The 23,934-nt window shown below is 41.7% G+C and overlaps 1 protein-coding gene across 3 annotated transcripts in view; it reads left to right on the top strand.

Moving 5' to 3' along the window:
• Positions 1 to 786: 786 nt before the first annotated feature.
• The window catches only part of GATAD2A (GATA zinc finger domain containing 2A), a 90,920-nt gene continuing 67,772 nt past the window's right edge, over positions 787 to 23,934 (top strand). Inside the window, exon 1 of one of the 3 annotated variants that reach the window (XM_084614697.1) lies at positions 787 to 1,118. The gene's annotated coding sequence lies outside the window, so the exon portion shown is untranslated. The remainder of the gene's footprint in view (positions 1,119 to 23,934) is intronic. The other 2 variants (XM_084614699.1, XM_084614698.1) reach the window with 2 other exon arrangements.

The raw sequence follows: 23,934 nt of genomic DNA, 5'->3' as shown, positions 1-23,934 counted from the left end.
CCCTTCCTGCACCCCAACCCCCTGCTGCACCTCACACCCCCTGGGGGCAGGGAGGGGGCAGAGTTGGGGTTGAGATTTCAGGGAAGGGGTTGGAATGGGGGCAGGGAAGAGGCAGGGCCTCAAGGAAGGGGTGGAGTGGGGGTGGGGCAGTGCAGGGGGTCAGTGGTGCCGTTGTCGGGCCAATGTACTAGTCCTCACGGTCATTTGAGTTTGAGACTCCTGCAATAGATTGTAGCTAGAATCTCACATCATGACAGTAAGGTGCTGGGGCCTAAAAAGCCACAGGGTGGCTGGGGTTCTAGACCATACTGCCTCAACAGGAGAGGAGGTAGCAGTGAACCTTCGCACACCAAACCCTGAGCAGCGCCACGACCGCCCAGGATTTAGGAGTAAGCCCCGAACTGCAGTCGCACTGGAAAGGGAATCGGGCTGCAAACCTCGCCTGGTTATTAGACTAGTAACCAGAACGGATGCAACCGCTCCACTGTAATACTCACCCCCAACACGTGGAGCTCCTGCCAGGGCTGGCCGGCTAGTAGCATTATTGAATCCACTACCAGCAGCACCCTCCTCTTCCTCTGGGCTACTTATCCACGTGGCCCAAAGGCATACGTAGCAAAAGGAGAAATCGCTCCCCTGCTGCAGGCAGCAACTCCTTAAAACCCATCTCGACCCCTCCCTTGGCGTCTCACAAATCCCCAGCCAATCCCTGTTCTTGTGCCATGTGCATTGACCCCTTCTGCCAATGGTGCCCCAGGTCACAGACCTGGCCCACCATTGCCCGGAAACTCGACCCGCTCCACCCCCAGCTGCTCTATATGTCCCGGCACCCAGCAAGAGCCTCCAGCTGCATGGCTGGAGCTAATTAAGAGCTCCCTTGTGTTTGGGGGGTAGCTAGTAATGGGCTAAAGTGTGCTGGCCTCGGTGCGCATGCTCTGAGGAGTGACGCCGCGACTCCATGTGTAAGAAGCGCATTATTTGGCAAGGGGAGCAGCCGCGGAGAGGATTAGTGAGGGATCCCCGGCTGCACAAAAACCTCGGGGTACTAGTAATTTAATCCTAGAAAAGGATCTATATCGTGAGGATCTGTGGGGAGCTACGGGGTAGTGCCTCTGACTGTAAGTTCACCGATTCAAAGTTCTTATTGGGGTTATTTTGGGGGAAGGAGGGAATAGAAGTTATTTGTAAAAGGAAATTGGTATGGATGCCCCTCCTTTTGCTTTTAGGGAACTGGAGAGAGCGTTCCCCAAATATAAAGGGGCTAAAGCCAGCCCTCGTTAACCTGAGGAAAGTGCAAAGTCTTGTCCGACTGCTAAAATTTAACTATTTCTGCCTTGGATTTTTTTTTTAATTTATACTTTTGGAAAGGAAACACTTTTGTACCTTTGCTTGTGGGGGCCATAAAAGAGAAACTAGGGAGTTGCAATTCCAGGGTGCCTGAAAAGTTTCTACTGTATGATTCGGTCCAAAATTCCAGGCAGGAAGAGAGTCTTAAAATGCGGTTGGTTTGGGTGCAAATCATGGTTTGGGGTTTTGTGGGGCTTTTTAAAAAGCCTTTAAAGCATTTGTTTCGGAAAGTTACTACAGGCTTTCAACCCTGCCTCCTTCCTCTTCCTCCTCCTCCTCCTCTTCCACCATCACACGCTCACACACTGTCCCTCCCGGCTTGGAAAGAGCCTGGAGTGGAGTTGGATGCAGGGGAAAGCCCACTGCCTTGAACGGCGCGATTTTAAAATGGTCCGACTCAGATCTGCCTCTTCTGTTAGAGGGTGGGCGCATATTTTGCGTGGGAGTGGGGGTGGGGGAGGCGTGGTTTGAGAAGTGGGGTGCGTTTCAGTTTGCGGTCTCTTGGGGGGGGGTTAGTAACGGGGTGGCTGCTTTGTCCCTCCTCCTATCTTGGGAGAAGTGTAGTATAAGCTCCCAAAGGGTTGGGGAGTGGTCTTCAGGGTGGGGAAGGTGCGCTGAGGGGGAGGCGAGTGGACATATTTGTGTGTCTTGGTTGAGCCCCAGTCGTGGCACTTAACCCGGCTGGCAGCCAGACTGAATCTCATGTCAGAATAAGAGTCCCCCCTCTTTTTTTTTTTTTTCCCTCCTCCCCTCGCCTTGTTTCACTCGACTGTCCTTCCTGCTGCTAAAGGTGTAACCGGCAAAAGGGTGGCAAGGCTTTTGCCTGCAGTTTAGACATTCGTGCCAAAGATTCCCCTTCCTGGTTATAAACCCTCCCCCTTAGGGTGGGTTTTTCAGTTTAATTTGCTGCTCAAGGCGATCTCTATTGATTTTTCTACCTATAATGGATCAGCAATGACTAGATGGATCTACAGCTGCTGCTTTAAATTTTTTTTTTAAATAGGCTTATTGCCTAGATGTCTGTATTGGTCATATCCTTTACATAATGAATAGTGAAGGTGTGGGGGATCCTTATACAGTAAATTTTAAAGGGGATATTTCCCTGAACCCTCCTTATTTATAAGTGCTCTAAATTATATTAATTATGGAAAGGTTTGCTGGGGAGGGTGAGGTGGATTTGGAAGGCTAGTACTTAATATGTTACATCTTCAAAGTCAAACATTAAGTTCTCCTGAGGCATTATTATCCCTTTTTATATATATATATATATATATATATATGGAGAAACTGAGGCATAGAGACTAAGTCACTTGCCCAAAACCACTGAGGTAGTCTGTGTTGTGAGTCCCTCTGGTACTGTTCATTAGAGTGTTTATCTTTTTGTGTTTTTTTTTTGTTTGTTTTTCTTTTCCCCTCTTTAATCAGATCAGACCTAGATACATATATGCATGCTAAGTCTGTGGCCTTTAGACTCTCATATGAAAGTCTAAGTGATTCACTTAGGTTTTACTTTCTCTTGTGTTTTTCTAGCTACCCCTGCCCTTTCCATTTTTATCTTCCATACAGTAGACTCCCATTTCCAAAGTCAGAAGTTCTCAAACTGGTCCATTGACCAAGATTAAATGTGCACATGGTGTTAATTCTTGTTTCCAGCTGCTTCTACAGGTGTTTAGGCTCTGTTAGATGCAAAGAAGGACAGTGAGGCCTATAAACGCAGCTGTAAGTGAGACGACAGCTTTGCTGCCTCTACTGGAGACCACTGCTGCACAGGAAGAGAGGAAGTGAGCTACCCTTGGGGACAAGAGAGACACCAATGACACTGGAGTTACCAGCCATCAGTAGGAGAAAAGAGTTAAGTGTCTGGGGGAGAAGAGGATTCAGAGTGGCAGGGAAGCATGTGCATGGGAAGAGGAGGGGCAGGAAACTGGGAAGTGTATGCAGTTGGAAAAGAGGGCCAAGTGGCAGAGAAGTGCATGCAGGGGAGGGAGAAAAAGAAGAACATAACAGATGGGAAAGGAGAGAACCCCCCACCCCCAAGTTAGTATGTTAAAGGCAGATGGAAAAACACTAAATACTTCTAGAATATTGCTTTTCCATGTAAGCAAATGCTGTAGTTGACACAGGGGTGTTGTGTCACCATGAATGAGCAGTCCATGCGACTGACTTTGTATTAAGAAATGGTACATAATATAAATTTGGGAGTCCCTGCTGCACTTCTTGTGGAAGTGGTGCCACAGTGACACCTTTTGGCATGAAAGACGGGAAGAATACAGACAAGCCAAGTTGCAGTACAATATACACTATCCTGGGACTAACACGGCTACAACACTACATGCATGTTGCAGTATAAGCAGTGACTGTATTAAGTGTTATCAATCTGACAGCTTGGTGGGGGGAAAAATTGTTCACGCTTGCTATCTTCTCTCCAGCATAAGACTCAAATGTTTAGTTATCACAGGTTATGATATATATGGCTACAGGGAATTAAATATACCTGAATGATATTTTATAATACTAGTATACCATTCTTCATGTGTAAATCTCAAAGCACTTCACAAACATTTGCAAATTGAGAAACCCTGAAGTTAAGTGACTTGCCAGGATCACACAAGAAGTCTGTGGCAGGGGTAGGAATAGAACCCAGCTCTTGTATTTTGGTCTTTGGATTATAGACTGTAATATAATGAGTTATGTATTGAGAACTGGGAAGACTGGATGTCTTAGCATATGATAGTCGACTTGTGATGCTCAAGTCACATGAGATTATTCGTAGCTGGTAGCTATCAGGTGGTGTAGGATGGGAAGAGAGGGGAAAACCCTCTCCTTCCTAGCATTTGAGAATGGAGAGTAAGAAAAGAGGCTTATGTTGCCGAGTTAAGTTGTTACATCAATGTGTAATGCAACAACATCATGTACAGGTACTGCATTATTTGCTAAACATCACAATTCAGTGCAGCTATTTTGTGGCTCTCTGCAACTTCCTTTAGTGATCTGCAGGTGTTCTCTGGTGATTACCACTGATCTAATTTTGGCATCTCCTCAAAGTAGTTGGTTCAAATCCAGCTAACGTGGTAATAGTTGAATATGGTTATCATCTAATGTCTCAGAGTCCTACATGAACTGAGCTGATAGTCTAAGATCACTTCTCAGTGGACAACCATATACATAGCAACTGGCACCTTTGCTGATTTCATCATATAGACCAGGCTTCTCAAACTTCATTGCACCGTGACCCCCTTCTGACAACCAAAATTACTACACGACCCTGGAGGGTGCGGAATTGATGTTGGAGCCCACCCAAGCCCCACTGCCCCAGGTGAGGGGAGGCCAAAGCCTGAGCCCCACTGCTCTGAGGGAGAGGGGGCGCTGTAACCTGATCCCTGCCATCAAGGGCTGAAGTTTTGGGTTTCAGCTCTGGGTCTCAGCAAGCCTAAGTCAGCACTGGTGACCCCATAAAAATGGGGTTGGGACCCACTTTGGGGTCCTGACCCACAGTTTGAGAACCTCTGATATAGACTAAGAATTGAGTGGATGTGGAAGTTGAGCTGCTTTTCATCTGGAGTCTTTAAAGTGAGATCTGATATTTTACGATATATGCTTTTAATTCAGGTGAATGTTTGTAGTGGTCCCTTCTGGCCTTAGAATCTATGAATCTTCCAGTTCATCCCTTCCTTCATGGTCTGTGGTGGGAAGGACAAGACTGCCTACATTGCAACAAGCTCATAACTCTTGCAGCTTTACATTAAGATCAAATTTCATGCTCCAGGGCTTTAGCCAGTCACCTACAGGAGTGAGGAAGGATGCCTCCCCAGGCACATGGAATCAGATGTGTTCTGGGGGTTATTTGCCTTTCTCAGAAGTATCAGAAATTGGACACAGGCAGAGACTGGACACTTGATGGAGTTGACCAGTGCTCTTGCATGGCATAGAGAATCCTCTTTCTTTAAATATCAGGCTGTTATGGGTTGCTCATAACAATCCCCAGATTTAACTGGGAATTGGTCCTGCTTCGAGCAGGGGGTTGGACTAGATGACCTTCTGGGGTCCCTTCCAACCCTGATTTCTATGATTCGGGGTTAGGAAGGAATTTTCTCCTAGGTCAGATTGGCAGAGGCCTTGGCATTTTTGTTTTGTTTTTCCGTAGCAGGCGATCCATGCCCTATCGTGCAGAGGATCATCTGGGCATATCTCTCCAAATCGGTTCCCTGCCATTTCAGGGGCCTCAGGCTTTGGTGATACCTAGATCTCATCTGTTCTCTGCCTGTGGCACACGGTAACTTAGTTTCCTGAGAACTGAAAAACTTTAGTTAAACTAAAATCATTGGGTCCAGTATAAGGGTATCTGAATGAAATTTAATGGCTGGTGATATTTACAGGAGGGAAGACTAGATGATCTAATAGTCCATTTTGGCCTTAAACTCCATAAACCTAACTCCCAAGGGAGCCCGTCTAAGCTAGAATTCATGTAAATGGGCAGGGCAGTATGAGGGCTTTCAATGCACTAATTGTGCTCTACCTGTTTTGTGGATAAATTTTAAGAACTTCTGCTAATGGCATCTTTCAGCAGTGCTAAAGAAAATAAAATGAAGCAGAAAATTGTAAGTGGGACTTGTTAGTTGTGAAAATTAAAATACTACAAATGTGATGAGCCCAGATTTGAGAACTTAAAGTTGTTTGAATTATGGCACATTGTGCATTCTGAAATGGTGTCCATGTTGTGAGGTCCCCAAGGCAGTTGCTAGGCAACTGGAAGAGTCCTCGGTGACTCCCTCTTGAGAAATTTAGAAGTCAGGCTGAGACAACAGGGTGGCTGTTTCGAACGCAGTTTAATTTTACTTCATGGGTAGGTCAGTGTCAGTTTTTTGTGTTTAACTTGCCCTTGGAAAACATCACCATTCCCTATGTGTAGATCCAGTGGAGAACATTATAGTAGTTTTGTTTTGTGGTGCTGAAAACATTTGTAGGGATACTGAATCTGTTTACTTGGGGCATATTATTGAATAATTCTTGTTTCACCTATGCATGTTAAAAGACTTGGGCATGAGCACATTTTGTCTAATTTATAAATCAAAATAACTATAGCACTTTTAAAAAAATATATTTATAAAGAGATCCTATCCCAGGTGTTGGATACTTTTTTTAATGCTTATGTAACATATCCATCTGAGGGAAACAATATGCTTGCTTTTCTAATATTTCACAAGATGTTATAGCTGGGGCTTTTATAACTGTTGTGTGAGGAGGGTTACAAATTCTGTAGGGTATTTATATGGCATATACTGGACACTCATGCCTGGAAATCTTTTCAATATAGATACCTTCTAGTACAAACTTTCTATAATTCCCATATAATTAGCGTAACATATTATATAAGTCCCATAACAAAAAAGCAAGACAGAAAACATTTTGAATGTGTATAGTATCTTTCAAACAAGGATCTCAGTGTGCTTTTATTAGGAGGTAATAAAGGTTGAATAAATGGTGATTGTGAAGCTGTTTGAGTTTGGTGGCGGGGACTCTTGGGGGCAGTGTCCTTACTGGGGTGAGAGTTGGTCATTAATTAACAAAATAAAAACCAACCCAGTGATAGTGACAAGCATATTGGATATTTGTGAATTCTTGGTGTGATGTAACTAATATTTCTAAAGAGGCCCAAACACTTTCTCTGTGTTCACAAAGCCAAAATTAGCAGTGTTGCCCCTACCTTTATGAAAACAGTAGATTTGCTTTTAGACTTGGTTGGGGGAACCCCAAAACTTGCTTTTTATATGCCTTTCATATTTGAGGTATCTCAGTGTTTTGCAAGAGGAGTGTGGAAAGCGTAATATAGTAGCTCCCTCACGGCATTAGATATTAGAAAATTGGGTGAGGAAATGTTGCTCTCATCCCTTTGAATCAGCACCCTGTTGTCTTTGTCTATTTCCAATAGTGTCCAAATGTCAGTTAATCTGCCTTTTAAACAAGACATTAAACTGGAGTCTAACAGTGACACATCCCACCCTCCCCCAGAAATGTTGCATCTCTTCACCAACATTGAAAATGAGTGCATGTCCTCCCTAGAGACTTGATCCTGTAACCTTCCTGAGACAAAAGTGCAGTTAACTTTGCCTTAGTATAGTGTTAAATATTTGAGACTACATTCTGTTGATGTGCATCTGTAACTTCCTTAATATTAACAGGAGTTACTGTACAAACCAGTACTGAGGAGAACATAACTGGGATACCAGATAACACATTGCGATTTGTATGTATTCTCACTGAAACACTAGCTTTGTTTGTTCCACCATGCCACATTGACTATATAAAAAATAAAATCCTGTGTTAAGAATGTTACTTAGTTTCAAAGTCAAGCACTTGAAACCTGGGAAATGATAGATTTTAGGTTGTGTGGACGACCTTAATTCTGCTCCCTCATGCAAATGTGTTGTGATATAGTCTTTAATTATAAGATCACATACCAGTTTTTCCACAGGACCCCTGCCTCATTCAGTGCATAGGGTGAACCATGCTCAGGGAATGAGGTAGCTATTCAGTACTTTTATCCTCATCATTCAATTGGTGGTCCCTTCCTTATTTACTGCATGCCATCCAGAGCCTGCAGTGAATACATAATTATTTATTTTTTCATGGTCTTTGCTAGGGCACTTATTGCTATATCTGAATGCATCACAAACATTAGTATCAACAGTATGAGTTAAGAGTATTATCCCTAATTTTCTGATGGGGAAACTGAGACAGAGATTGCATGAGGCCACTTAGTGACTCAAAAGCAGGGCCAAGATTAGAATTTAGGAACTCATGACTCCTATCTCTGTGCTTGTTGCTCCAGACCACACTACCTTACTGCGCGATGTGCTGTGCCTCACAGCTCCCATTGACTTCAGTTGCAGTTATTAGAGCTCTATGCTTTTGCATATCAGGCCCCAGGTGTCTCAAATGGGCTAAAGGAAAAAAGTAAGAACAAATGTCATGTGCAACTGTAAAAAATGCCCCCTGCAACCCTGATCACGCATCTTTGGAAGGGTTTGAACACAGAGCCTTCAGGAATGCAGGACAAACTAGCTGACGGTGGAAGACAGCTGTTATCTGGTGTGTATAACAGCCCATATATATAATGGTCGAGGGGGTAATTGGAGGTGGGGAGCACAGCCTGTCTTTTTCTTCTCCCCCCACCCCCGCCAACCTCCTCTGAGGAGGTGCAGGGAACTCTTTCCCCATGTCATGACTTCTGGGGGCAGGAGGGGGAAATGGACTGGGCGGAGGGGAAGGGGAGGCAGATGGAACATGGCCTTGCCCTTTCTCTACTCCCATCACACTCGGGAGAAGCTGTCTCTGCACTGGAAACCAGGTAAGCAGTTTATTTGCTGCTGCCCCTGCTTTGGTGGCTATGTGGGCCCAGTCTTAGATTAGAATGTTAAAATTCAGTTGTTATGGCATTCTGGTAAACTTCCCACCCCCATCATATCAAGCAACAAAAAGGAAACGGTGACTTTCAGAAGTTTATTTCTTGACTAAACCTGAATGGAATAGCATGGGATAAAGAAAATTCTCTTCTCTGGTGCTAGGGCTTTTACTCTACCAAATGTTCTTTGTCTCTGCTACAAACAATGAAGGTGTTAAACCATCTCCTCCTCCCATGGTGCCCCCCCCCCCCCCACATCTTCCCCAAAGGCTCTGGAATTTTCTCTAATGGAGAGTGTTAGACAACCTGACTATAGACCTTAGGACCTGCTTCTCCGTTATAATAAAGAAACTACAATCCTAGAGGATGTCAAAAATGAAGGATAATCATGAAAACTGGCTAGTTTATGGATTAGTTTAGCACAGGACTGTTAACTTGGAAATTTGGGTTCTCTTGCTGGCTTTGCCACTGAATTGCTATATAACCTTAGGCAAGCTGCTTAAACCTCTCCATGCCTTGGTTAACTTGTCTGTAAAATGGGGAAAATGATACCTACTTTTCTCTATAAAAGACTTCAGGTGTTACAGTATAGAAGTGCAAAGTACTGTTTGGAACAAAAATTCCATCTAGTACTACTTTTTTTTTTTTTTTTTTAAATAAATGATTTCATGAAGATATGGGTAGCTAATCTTTATCCTGCCAGCATGCATGCACTTCCTGTGATCCACTAGCTCATTATTTTTCTAGTAATCATTAATAATATAATTTGTTTCCTGTTTACAGATTTTAATGAATTTACCTCATAAGATGGCAAGTTCATTTATAGTTTTAGGAAACGCAAATTCTTGGAGGGTCTAGAGGAGAAAGGCAAAACAATGACTGGAAGTGAGAGCCTGACAAGCTCAAATTAGACATAAGGTGCACATTTTTAGCAATGAGGGCAATTAATAATTGGAACAGACTATCAAAGAAAGTGGTCCATGCACCATATCTTGTATCCAGTCTTGATTTGAATTTGTCTGTCTTGAATGTATGCTTTAATCATACGTAAGCTTGGTGCTCAGTACTGGGGTAACTGAAATTCAGTAGCCTGTGTAGGTCAGACTAGATGATTTAATGGTTTCTTTTGGCCTCAAAATCAATGAATCTGTAGCATCCACTGTGTGTTTTCCTGTTGCTATTATAGTGGTGGGCAAACCTTTTGGCCCAAGGGCCACATCTGAGTATGGAAATTGTATGGCGGGCCATGAATGCTCATGAAATTGGAGGTTGAGGTGTGAGGGGGGTGAGGGCTCTGGGGTGGGGCAGGGCATGATGGGTTGGGGAGGCAGGAAGGTGCTCCGGGCTGGGACCGAGTGGTTCGGAGGGCGGGAGGGAGATCAGGGCTGGGGCAGCAGGTGGGGGGGGGGCGGGCAGCAGGGGTACAGGTTCTGGGCGACGCTTACCTCAAGCAGCTCCCGGAAGCAGTGGCATGTCCCCTCTCTGGCTCCTACATAGAGGCACAGCCAGGCAGTTCTGTGTGTTGCCTCAGCCGTTAAGCTCTGCCCCTGCAGCTCCCATTGGCCACTGTTCCTGGCCAATGGGAGCTGTGGGGACGGCATTTGGGGCAGCGTGCAGAGCCCCCTGCTTGCCCCTACACGTAGGAGCTGGAGGGGGAACATGCCACTGTTTCCAGGAGCCACGCAGAGCGGGGCAGGCCCTCAGCACTGCTCCCCAGCTGGAGCACTGGAGCGGGACAAGCCCCAGACTCAGCTCCCCAGTGGGAGCTCGAGTGCCAGATTAAAACATCTGAAGGGCCAGATGCGGCCCCTGGGCCGTAGTTTGCCCACCCCTGTGCTGTTTCTACAAAAGAAGTAATCTACCCAGAAATCTGTTTAGTTACTTAATAATAAGTCTTGTTGATTAGTGAGAAAGCCTTGGCTGTTCCCTTATTTAAAGACAACAGAATTAACATTTTGCATCACTGCAGGTCTACAGGCTTAAAGTAGTGTGTGTGTGTGTGTGTGTGTGTAGTCATAATTTATCCACAAACACGCAGAAGGACAGAAAAGATAAACAGTTTGTTTTTGAACAAGAATTCTAGATACAGATGCGCTAGTTGTGTCTCTCTCTCCTTTGCAACTTCTCCTTGCACGGGCCCAAGTGAGACGTTGTCACTGTTTCTGGGTAGTGTTCAGAGAAGGTTGCTTCACTGCATTATCCCTTGAATCTTTTTTTTCTTTTGGGGATGGGGGTGTATGTATCTTTCCAGCTGATGTGGGGCTTTAGCTTCAGTTCAGCATGAAAAGCTTTGCTTTTTCTGCACTTGGAAGAGGATGGTTTTGTAGTAATTGTTAGATGGAGTTGGAGGCAACTAATGAGGGATCCGTTATCTCTTCCAGACTGAAAAACAGCAGTCTATAGACACCTGGGGTCTTGTGTTCTTGTTGGTGCTCCGAGGATCATCCCTGACTTAGGGCTTGTCTACATGGAAACTTGAACCAAAATAACTAATTCATTTTAAATTCAGACCTAATTTCAGTTCTACTTAGTCCTTATAGACAAGCCCTTGAAGTTACTGCCTCATTATACAATTCTTGCATCTGGGAGAGACACTGAAGCCCACCAGTTAACCAGAGGCATCCATGGAGGGAGTGCTCTGTATGTGTCACTGCATCTCTAGCAGCTCAGATATGGGGTTGGAGGAGTTGAGAATTAAGTGGGAGCCTACACACCGAGCTTTGTTTTTCTTCATGATTGGGCTGAGCCCTATCACTACGTGGACTTCTACTGTGCAGATTATTTTTATGTCTTAATTTCCAGCGTTCCTGGTTAAAATTAACTCTTTTAAGAGGACCACCTTATTGCGTTTAAATACCTGTTAATGAGTAAGGCTGTACAGTACTGTTCCCTGCTACTTTTTTTTCACCAGAGTGAAAACTGTCTAGCACCAGTTAACTACAGGAATAAATCTATAGAATGCTGGAGGGAAGTCTAGAAATGTATATTCTAAACTGATTTTCCCAAGAAGAAAATCAATTGATCTTATTTTTTCATTCCCTAATAGAGCTAACTGTTGAGAAACTTGGTAGAACCACTTGCTTCAGAAATTTGTGTGACCGGAGTATTTCACAATGTGGGTGTTTAGCATGGATACCTTCACACCACACAATTAAAATGACTGCTGTGGTCACTGTTCTTATAGCCCTTCCAAACAAGGATATTTTAAATATAAGAAGGAATGTATTTGGTGCACACAAATATTGTCTTTGATTAGAGATCAATTATGGTGAGTGCAGAGTAACTTTTCCTTCCCTCCCTATTTCCAGTGAACCCTCTGTTTAGTGTGGATAATTGAGAGGAGGAGTGAATTGTTGTATTCTTTCTCTGCTTAAGTAATTGGCTACATTGTAGCTTATCTGTGGAGGGAGGAGGGAACTGCTTATGATGTCACCAGCAGTACTGAAATTGCCTCTGACTTGACTTGGAGAAGGAGCCAAAAGACAGGGACAGATATTAATTCCTCAGAACTCACAATGCCTGTAGAAGTTAGCTTTCAGTAATAAATCTGGGAAGGGCTTTGAGAAAGAAATTATAATTGGGTGATGTCTGGTTATTTTAATTTACTCTTTTCGCTGACTTCAGTCTTAATATGATGTGAGCCACCAATATTTTCATGAACACCCTAGTTACATTTGCATCAGAAAACTGATCTATTACTGACAATGGTCATCAGCATCCGCTTTCCCTCAACCAATATTGAAAATGGGTTTCCCATTAATGTAGATGGGACTAAACCACATCCAGCACCATTACAGAATGCTGTTGAAAACAGTGCCATCCCATCTGCACTAGCAGTTGTCACTTTCTATGCTGCTTCATCATCAGAAGTCAATTTCCTTGTCTAATATATGTTAATACTGAGGACTTCCAAAGCCTTTATGGAGACTAGAATATGATCTGCATCATTTGGTCTCTTGCCAATGATTATTCATACAGTCTCAATATAAAAATGACTAATTTCATCACTAGACAGTCATGTCACAAACTAACATGGATAAATCTATAGGTCATTGCAGAAAGTCACATGACTGACAGGCTTTAAGACACTTCCTAGAATTAGAGGAGGAAGTAAACCAAAAGCTTTCATGTTTTAATAAGTTTGCAGCAAATAATGTTTTGGACTGAACTGTGAACCACATAAATGTGTTTATGTATCAAGTATATACATACACATAAGAACCACCTATTACATTTAATATAAAATATCACCCTGCAATTCTTATCTTTCATTTTCATCGGATAGTGAGTAACAGATTATATATCTGGTGATGGTGGGTACAGTATTAGGTTTCAGAGTAGCAGCCGTGTTAGTTTGTATTCGCAAAAAGAAAAGGAGTACTTGTGGCGCCTTAGAGACTAACAAATTTATTTGAGCATAAGCTTTGGTGAGCTACAGCTCACGTCATCCGATGAAGTGAGTATTAGGTTGGCACTCTGTGTAGAATTATATTTGACATGGACTTGCCATTTCACTTGTTCTTTTTTCTGTTTTTTTAATAGCTGACTAATGTCCACTGAGGTGAATATGCTGTACCAACAGTAGGACTTTGGTGACTTAAACACATTTTATTTATGCATTAGGTTTCAAACAAGATCATGCTATCAAACATCTAAGATATTAATTATTCCATTATTCTGTTTCTCCTTAGGACTCTGGCCTTAGATCTGATTGTGTGAGTGGATGGGTAGGAAGTCTTTCCTTCACCTGTCTTCCAAAAATTGTGAAAGCTCTACTTACCTTATACCCTGATGATCAGATTTAATTTCTCAGGTGGTTAACAATGTGAAGATGTCATCCTCATCCCTCTTTCTCTTCCACCCCGCCCAATCTAAATTCTCTATGTATGCATTTCTCTTTAAATGCATATATTTGAAAGTAGTTTACGTTGGTAAATTGGTTTCAAAGTATCTTGCTCTACTGCTGTTCATTAGAAACCTACACTAGTGCTGGTAGATGAGTGGTACAACCTCCTCTCAGGTCTCCCATGTATATTCTTCACTAGATACTAGCTAGAAGGAAGCATGGAAGATGTTCTGTGGGTGGCACCCTTTCCTCTTGGGCCATATCTGCTGTAGGGAAAAAGTGTAATTTTTAACACATTAACTGCACAAATATAACCTGAGGTAAACTCTAGGCTCCCCCTGGGGTTTATATCAACCAACTAATGTGTTAAAACTATGACTTTCCTTATTACACTAGGATTTTAACATGTTCATGTGCATGGCTCCTTTTTTTTCCCAATGAAGACAAGTCCTTGAAGACCAACAGTACCACAACAGGACTTCAGGGGCTCAAGAAGGTGGAATTCCTGAGGTTGCTTCCTTAACAAACACTTTTGGAAAGGAAGGGCGTCAACTAGTGGATGACTTGTTTTTTCAGTATTTGAAAAACATAATTTGTGTAATTAAGGGTTCCAAAGCTGAGCATCTGCCAATCATCCGCTAATCATCCGTGTCAACATCAGCTGGAAACTGCTGTTCTCATTAAAACTTTAGTATGTGTAACTATGCATGAGACAAATTTAAATTCTGTTCTCATTTACAGGAGAGGATGACCCTTAGTCCAAATAGTTTGTAACTAGTGAGACTGATACACAGATACTCTTGGATATCTATCTGTTACAGTGAGATGTACACTACAAACCTTTTACTTATTTCCTTTAGTGGAATAGGTAATAAGCAAGAAGTATCTCCCCTTCCTTCCCCCCTGCCCTTCTTCCCCTTCCCCCCATTTGATTCTCCATAATATCCCAAAGAATGATATACTGAACCTTGCAAATGGTTTTTATGATTTTTGGAAGGCTTTTAGTACAGTGTCTCTCTCAACTTCACAAGTCAGATATTTGGGATGGGAGAGAAAGTATATGGTGTAATCTGGAATGATCTGGTCTATACATTCATTTTATAACCTTCTCAAAGCAACTTGCACATAGAAAAGCTTCCGCAGGACTCTGTCAGCGTCTGCAAGAGGTAAAGGTTCTTGCATATTAGTACTCTTTGCTGATTTAAAGATGTATCTTCCGACTCTTACTTTTGGGGTCATGTATTTCACTGTAGTACAGGGAAGCTGGGGTCAGAGAAAAGAGGCGCAATGGGTGATTGATTTTTTTTTTCTTTATGTATACTTTCAAAATAGTTTCTTTTTCAGTAGTATATGCGTAAGGCATTTGAAACTTCCCTCTGGTTCTGCATTGTTTCATAAGAATTAATAAAAATTCTCCATAGATGGTTGTATTACAATTTTGGTCAACAAAAAAATTTATCATCACTAATTGGAGATGATGGCCTAGTAAGCAAGCCAAACATCAAGGTTCATGAAGCCCCTTCACCACCTAGAACCACATGTTTGAATCCTGGAAGTTGAAGTAGGTGTGCTAGTTGGTAAATTGAGTTAAACTACATGGATCACTGCTCAAGGAGTTCTGGAAAAGGCACCTCTGTTGTTAGGTGTTGAGATACTATGACAGTTGTGACTATATAAGTAACTAGACCAAAGACCTTTTTAAAAACAAAAAAAGGAGCAAGATTCTTTTAATCTGTCTTGTATGTACATTAATGGTCTTCTAGGACTCTTCATCAGAGTATAGTTTTGCCTTAACCTCCTAATTAAAGTACCCCTTTCGCAGAACATTTTTGCTTTGTAATTATGTCCTATCTGGTTGCTGTCTTCCACCCCAGAAATGGTTGCATTTTTGTTTTTGGGCAAACTGCTTACTGTAAAACCACATCTTGTGATGTGTTTGGGATCCTATTGAATGAAAAAAGAAAAGGAGTACTAGTGGCACCTTAGAGACTAACCAATTTATTTGAGCATAAGCTTTCGTGAGCTACAGCTCACTTCATCGGATGAGAGCTGTAGCTCACGAAAGCTCATGCTCAAATAAATTGGTTAGTCTCTAAGGTGCCACTAGCCCTCCTTTTCTTTTTGCAAATACAGACTAACACGGCTGCTACTCTGAAACCTATTGAATGAAAATGGTTTACAGAAATAAGATTGTACTCCAACTTTCCATCTGCATTGATCTTTAGCAGTGAGAAAAGATGGCATTTGTCTGATGGGTGGGTATGTGTATTGCTATATCAAGGTCTGTACAAGTGTCAAAATAACATTGCTGGCTTAAGGAACCAGTGACCATCTGAATTTCTGTATTTCAAATGGTAGAAAATATTATTTCTCTATTCCCTTGAAGGTAAAAGTGCATGCATCCCCTGACTGCACCACAGCCCCTACAACTGGTGGAGAATTATAGATCCTAAACAGCCAGTATAGATGAAGCCTAACGCCTAAAGAACTTTTTTCAGTAATGATTTGTTGTCTAGTGTAGATGGGGCTTCAGAGTCATCTCTTACAGAAAGAAATCTGATCAATTGGTTAAACCTCAAATTCTGTTTCATGGTTGATATAGACTGCCACAAACTTCTGATAACTGATCAGATGTGTTCAGTTCACTGGATTACTATGGTGTTAGTTTATTCCTTTGTATTAGTTATATTCATTTCCCATTAATCTATTTAGCAAACATCTCTAGGAAAAAAGTTACCTCAACCTGTAAGTTCTGTTGTGTTCATTGTGTGAATCTCTTTACCCTCTGTCTTCTCTGTGTCAAAGGATGCTTGCAAATTTATCACCGTCATTTAGACTCCCTCAAAAGGTAAAATTCCTAACCGTTGGCAACAAAATGTTGTCTCCCTCCCCCCTCCAAGATAAAGTGCAGTCCATGGGCCAGATGTAACCCACAACCCTCTAGCTCTACAGAGATCTATTAATTATAATATAGAAGCATGGCCTGTGGTGACCACAAGCTCATAGTTTGTGGTGCTCCATCATGATGTTGGAAGGCAATCTGAATCAAGATGAGGCACCACATTTTGGAATTTTGTATTAATGATGAAAAAAGAAAAGGAGGACTTGTGGCACCTTAGACTAACAAATTTATTTGAGCATAAGCTTTCGTGAACTACAGCTCACTTCATCGGATGCATTTAGTCTCTAAGGTGCCACAAGTCCTCCTTTTCTTTTTGCGGATACAGACTAACACGGCTGTTACTCTGAAACCTGTATTAATGATGGTGGCTGCAGTCAACTTCATTTTGTGCAAATAGGTGTGGCCCTCAGGCCCTTGTTTGGACTCCCTCCATTAAATCAGTCCTTACTGATTTTCTCTTCCCTCCCCCCTCCTTAATTTTAACACTAAGTTGTCTCAATTAGATTTGTTGTTCAGACTTAAGTGTGGGTGGTTAAAAGTATTGATGTGCTAATGATAAATGTTTTTCATCTCTCTTTGCTGTAAAGCATTATGCTCAACTCCAGAAATCTTGTTTCCACATTTCAAGTAACCAGCAGTGGAGCTGGGGATGTGGAAACCCAATTTTCAGGAGGAATCAAGCAGTTGCTAAAGCTAAATGGAGGAGGGTGGCAAGAAAAGTGATTTATCTGGTATCTGACTGCTAGTTAAAGGCTTTGGCATTCAATAAGCAATAAATGGCTGTAGAGCAATGGCAGAAACTTGAACCCAGCCTATCACAGCAGGAGACACCAGAGAGAATGATGGAATATATTCCCTGAGGATTCTTTAGAGACAAATGAAAGAGCAAGACTTTTCACTTACTGATTTAAAAAGAGTTACAGCCAGCCATGTTGGAATGTCCTGTCTACCACCTGGTTATTTTCTTGTTTTGGATGTTGCCATTGTCTGTAGCCTGCACTAGTAAGACTTCTATTCTCTTTAATCACTTTAAATCTGTGGATGTTCTATAAGTAAATTATATATTAAATATGAATGGAAAATATAAATTATTGCTGAAGACTTGTTTTGTAATGTCAAGTTAGCTATTTTGTGTGTGTGAAAATGGTAGGTACCCCCCCCTTCAAAAATAAAATGTATGTTCCTGAAAATAGTTATTCCAATTCTTGAAAAATGTTTATATAGCTATTGTAGATTACTTACCTCACTAGGTTTATTAATTATGCCTTCACTAACACACTTTGTCAACACAACAATCCAGTGGAGAGAGTAGCTGACAGGGTCAGTTATATAGAAGTAAAAATAAAAATCTGTCTGGTAGCATTGTTGAAGCATCACCAGAATAGCGTCCTTGGAAGTATTTTAGTCACAAAGGTCCTGATCCTGCAAGGAGCTTCTCACAGGTAGGTATGCATGAGAGGCATTGATTTCAATGGAGCTCAGTGCAGGATCAAAGTCAATATGACTGATTGATCTGTACCCTTGGACAATCAGGCTGACACTATACTGCTTCCTGCAATGTAAATAAGTATAATCTGGCTTTTAGTTCTGTCTGCTCTAGTTCTGTATTTAACAAAATGCACTGCGGTTTCTTTTTAAATCAACAGCTTTTTTTGTCTGCTTATTAGCTATTGTCTTCTTTTAACAAAAAGATACAACTGTTTGTTTTTCATATGAGTCGGCCTCTCACTAAGACCTGTTGTGAGTTAATGATTCAGTCTTACTAGTACATTCTCTAGGAAGCTACATCTGGGTAGACAAAGGTGAAACAGCTGTACATAATTTTTTGGACTTGGACTTGACCTGGCCTTTCTGAAGAGGCTGTGGATCTTCTTCAGCTGTTTATTCCTTTTTTGGACAGAGGGTGGGGATTGTTTTGGTTTTTTGGTTCATCTTTTTGTGTTAGATGGCAGAATTGAGAAGATGACTTTGACTTTATCCATGACTGTGTCAATTTTAAAATAGCAATTGTAAAACTAGCACTGAGGGTAAGATGTTATTGCAGTTACATTTATTTGTACACTACATAATGTTTTGGTGAAACCCTCTATCAGACATCTGGGTACCCCCTGGGAGGAGAGAAGATCTCCCCCCCCCCTATAAATCGTGCAGGATGAATATAGTTTTACAGTTAACTTTGTTTCTGTTTTTGAGAACTGATTTTAAATTTAGTTCAAACAAAACTGATCTGTCCAAAGAAAATGAGTCGTCATGAGACTACCTCTGTCTAAAATGCCACCTTTGCTATCTTGACAAGGGGATGAATGACCTAATATGTCATATTCTGAATTTTGTCGAGTATCAGTGTCTGGGATGGCAATAGATGCTTCTCATAGACTGCTTGGGTTTGGGGGACTAATTTGTTCTCGGGATTGCCTGGGAAGCTGCCCTCTTCTTCCCCCATTTCATGAAACAAATTACATCTGGAGTGAAAAGCAGACTGCTTGCTTGTGTTTCTGTTGGAGTCCATAGAGACGCAACCCAAGACAATCAGGGGTGTTTCTATTCATGAGTAGTCAACCAAATCGTGATCTGGGTATTTTGAGCCTGCCTGATCTTCTGAATCAACCTGCAAAGAAATGCACTCCATTTTGTGCTGAGTTAGGTCTCTGTCTGGGGTTAGCCAGTGTTGCATTTTTCCATGTAATATCTGTGACCTCTTTGTTGCATTTGTTCTGTACACTTTGGCTTTGTAAATTGCTGACTGGTGCAGCAAGCCTTGGGCATCCCTGGCTTTTTGTAACTAGAGCCAGACTTTTGAGTAATGAACTTTCTGAGAAATCTGAGTTGGTGTTAATTTTTCCTTCTTTTAAGCCCTATTTATTGAAAACTTTCTCTTTGCCTCTCCCATATCTTCATTTTTAATTTTTTTTGTTTTGACTTCTTGGCAATTTTAAGAAAATCTGGTCAGTATGAGTAAAATAGTAGTGTTTTGGGCAATGTATTTGGTGTTAGAAGATACTCCCAAATCATTAAAAAAAGAAAAAGGAGTACTTGTGGCACCTTAGAGACTAACCAATTTATTTGAGCATGAGCTTTCGTGAGCTACAGCTCACTTCATCGGATGAAGTGAGCTGTAGCTCACGAAAGCTCATGCTCAAATAAATTGGTTAGTCTCTAAGGTGCCACAAGTACTCCTTTTTCTTTTTGCGAATACAGACTAACATGGCTGTTACTCTGAAACCTCCCAAATCATTAGCAGTCGGGTCTAGAAATCATAGGTTTTGGTTCTAGATTATACTAGTGATATCAGAAGGGTTTACCCTAGATCTTTTGGGGAGTCTAGAGCATCTGAGTTTTTCATTCTTCCTTCTTGCCATGCCCTGGAGCATGAGTAGCAGTATTTTGGGGAAAGAAGGGCTGAACTTGATTCTTGGCATGTAAGAGTATGAATCATGTGAAATGTGTGCTTTTTAAAAAATCATGTAACAAAAACGCTATCTATGCCTTCAGATCTCTCAAATAGATCATGAGCAATGTGCTTGTGGCCCCTGATGCAGTAACTCTTGCAACAGCTCAATAAGCTCCTCCTGTAACAGGATTTTGAGGATACAAAGTGAGAGAGATTCTCATGAGACCCAGTACCCTGTAACTTGGGGGCAAAGTGCACTGGTCTGGAAGCCAGGAGATCGAGAGTTCTAATCCCCCTGCCCTTGCATTGATTGCTGCTAATATTTCTGTGCCAATTACAGCCCTTATCCAAGGCCTCACTGTTATGTTAGGGGAGGTAACTATCATTCACTAATGTTGCAGATGTCATTACTCAGCAGTTAAAGTTGCTTCCAGCAGGGCTGGGAATAGACCCTGGGTCTCTAATATAACAGCCCAAAGTCTCCTCCATTTTGCTATGCACCCTTTCATGCTACCACTGTGTGACTGTCCCCTTTTTATTTGTCCGCAGAGAAGTTTGTGACTTTCTCCCACCATGTTAATAGACTTTGATTCTTTGGCTCAAGTAGTAATCTCATACCTTTTTAAATCCAGAGGTCTTGGGTTCAGTCCCCACAGAGGACCCACAAAGGGGTGTTACTACACCCTAGTTCTGCTGTCTGTAAGCACTAAACCATTTTTTTCCTAGAACCAGGAATAAGAACCAGGACTCTTCTTTGAGGGCCTCTGTGGTCCCACTTTTGGGTCCTCTGGCTTGGAACTGGCATAAATTCAAAGCCAGAAGTGTAAATTTGCAGAGGTGGTACTCTCAAAGAACTGTTAGTAATCCAACATTCTACCACTGTCTCCTAAACAGTTGCATAACCCACTAGCAAAGTGTGTCATGGGCAGGTCTAATCTACACACAGGATGACAGCATCTTTCTCATTTTTCTCTGCCCTTCTTCCCCAATTTAACTATATCTGTACCTGAAGGGAAAGCTGTTTGTGATGTGGATCTGAAGGCTAAGAGTTCAAATTCTGCTGATACTCCTGGGAGAGGGAGAAGTGTCATGTGTGGATTGTATGTAATATCACTAGTGTACAGACTCTGGAGTAATTGTTAGGAATGATTTTTTTTATATTGCAAAATACTGTAGAAGCAAATTTGGATGTTTTGTTACTAATTATTTTATTGTAGCACTTTTAGTGTATATGAAAGGGAACTGTGCCTGTAATCACAGGGTGAGGCACTTTTCTAGAGGTGAATTCGAAACTGAGAGTAGTGTGTAAGAGATTTTGTGTGTCCAGACACTCAGGGCTTGTCTACACTGCAAAGTTGACATCCAGCCGCTGCAGTAATTAAGTTGGTCATGCATGTCTAAACAACGCTCATTGTGTTGGTGGAGTGCTTGCATAGAGCAGTGCACCGTGGATAGCTGTCTCAACGCAACTAGTTGCAGGGTGTTTTGTGAAGGGCTGGCAACGCCTCATGGGACCAAAACATTGTCACGGGGGGAATGGGAACATGGCTTCAGCCTCTCATGCTGCAGTTTCCTCCCTCCCTATGCTCTGAGATATGGGCTTTTTCTTACTGCATGTTGTAAAGTAGCTAGGACAAAGGGGTCCCAGTTGGGCCCTTTTGAGCAAGATACTTTAAAAAAAAAAAAAAATCCAAAAAAATTCTTTCATCTCTAACCCACCCCCTTTGTGTGTGCATCATAAACAACTGTACCTGCACAGACATTGATATTAACTACATAGTACAGTAAAAGGACTAGTGGCACTGAAAATGAGTGACTGCTTAACTTCACCCGCTCTAGGATTTGTTCTTTTGCCATTGTTCGTACCTGGCCTCTCACAATCAAATTACCTCAGGACTATAAAGAGCATGTGAAAATGCATTGCAAGATGTGTTCTATAGGGGATGGAAACTCTTCATAGGAATTCATGTAAATATCCCTTTTTTTTTTTTTCCCCCGATCATTTTAATAGGAAATCAAAATCTGACTTAAAAACTGAATAAAAATAGATTTTTGGGTGGGAAGGCAAAAAAAAGGTACTTTACCTGCCCAAAATGAAACAATCTGGTTCAATTTACATAAACTACCATGGTGATCCTTTAGATTATCCTAATGCATGCACAGTAGCTGTAATCTCTCTCCAAACTGCTTCCACTGGAATTCCTGTTTGAAAGATAGACTAATCTTTTTCCGGGCAGGAGGGCAGGGGATATAGGGGTGCAGGGGGGATATAGGGGTGGCTATATGTATATACATATAAACTGCATGTAGTTCACGGGATTAGACTACAGATCACCTCCTTGAGATGTTTCACATTTGGTTTTGATTTGTATTCTGAAGTCCAAAATGTTAAAAATCCCAGTGCACATCTCTAATGCTGTTGGATAACCATCCTTTTTTTATACCTGCATCATCCTCCTTCTCTTGATAAATCCCTAGATAGAGCTTCAGTTCTGTCACCTCATTGGAAATCAAAATATTTTTTCAGCTGTCATTTAGAATCAATAACCTAGAAATATTTAATATTTTTAATTCAGCACAATTCCTTGTAAACTTACCCTCATTACCATATCAACTCAAATGTGTAAATTTTATATTTCAAATTTAAAGTACAGTATCAGTCATTCCTGCTGTCAGCAGTTTCGATCAAGAGTAAGGCACTCTGAAGAGGTGTGGAAGACAAGATGGTAATAAAGCTCTGAAAACAATCCTAGAGTAGCTGGGTGTTTCAGCTAAAATAATCTAGCAAATTGTGTTTCTGTTTTTCATTATCATTAGGCTTCAGAGTTGCTCTCCCATTAGGATAAATGAGTACAATTTATTTATACCTTTTCAGAGCTGGGGGGAGATTTGGGAGGGGGGGTTCTGTCTATAAACATGTGATTTTCATATGTTAAATTACAGGGTTGATTTCACTGCAATGAAGGCTAGAAATGTAATTTTTTTTCTCATTTAAAAAAAAAAAATCCTAAAACCTAAACTCTGTAGAAATTGATGGCGTGGGAGCCAGTAACAGCGTGTTATGGCATTTCACAGATTGGGCAGGCAAACTGTCCTTATCAGTTTTGGCGGGGGGGGGGGGGGTTGTTTTTTGTTCGTTTTTTTTTAAATGTGGTGTGCAATCCATTTGTCAAACTGTAAACTAACTTCCATGCCATTTTAAAATGATCCTTTACTAGCTGAAGTAGTACTAAAGTTTACTAGTTTTCATTTAAACAGTAAAGTGGGCTTCTGGTTAACTACTTCTCTGCTGGCCTCCAATGTAACATTGTTTGAATAATGCTACTTAATTACAATTTTATAACTTTTGAGCACTTAACTAATATATTCCCTATACCTCACTTGGGGCAGGTATCATTCCCGCTTCATGGCTGAGGGGGTGCCATAGAGTGGCTTACTGATTTCATCCAAATACAGAAGGAGCCTGCATGAGGCAGGATTAGATCTGACCACTAGAGCAGGCTACCTCCCTGAAACTTCAGTACCAACGTACCCTCAACATTGCAGTGGAAACTCTGGCATACTTTGTAGGGGAGTGCACTTCTAGTGCTGACCACGTTCCATATCCTATGTACGTTAAGCAGCAGCGAAGCACTTAAACCGCTAACCCAGCAAGCAATTGGTTGAGTCTCATGAGGCTGCCAACATGGGAGTCCAGTGCCAAAATTCACCAAGATGGAAGATGACTGCTAGAAGTTCAAAAACCTGATATGAATCAGAAATTTAGATTTCAAGTTCATTTTGAAGTGCCTCTACCTTTTCTTGCCCTTGGGCCTTGTTTGCTTAACACCCAATGCAATTATCACTTCGAGCAACACATTCTTAGGGCTGGTCTACGCTTAAAAGTTGGGTTGACATAGCTCTGTTGGTCAGGGCTATGAAGAATCCACAGCCCTGACCAATGTAGCTAAACTGCATCTATGTGGGGGTTAAGTCAGTAATGTCAATGGAAAAATGTTCCCATCACTCTAGCTGCTGCTGTTCAGGGAGCTGGTGGTCCTACACTA

The sequence above is a fragment of the Lepidochelys olivacea genome (genome assembly GCF_965140295.1).
Source record: "Lepidochelys olivacea isolate rLepOli2 genome assembly, chromosome: 25".
Lineage (NCBI taxonomy): Eukaryota > Metazoa > Chordata > Testudines > Cheloniidae > Lepidochelys > Lepidochelys olivacea.
The sequence above is the reverse complement of the archived record's forward strand: the minus strand, read 5'-3'. Positions and strand labels throughout refer to the sequence as shown.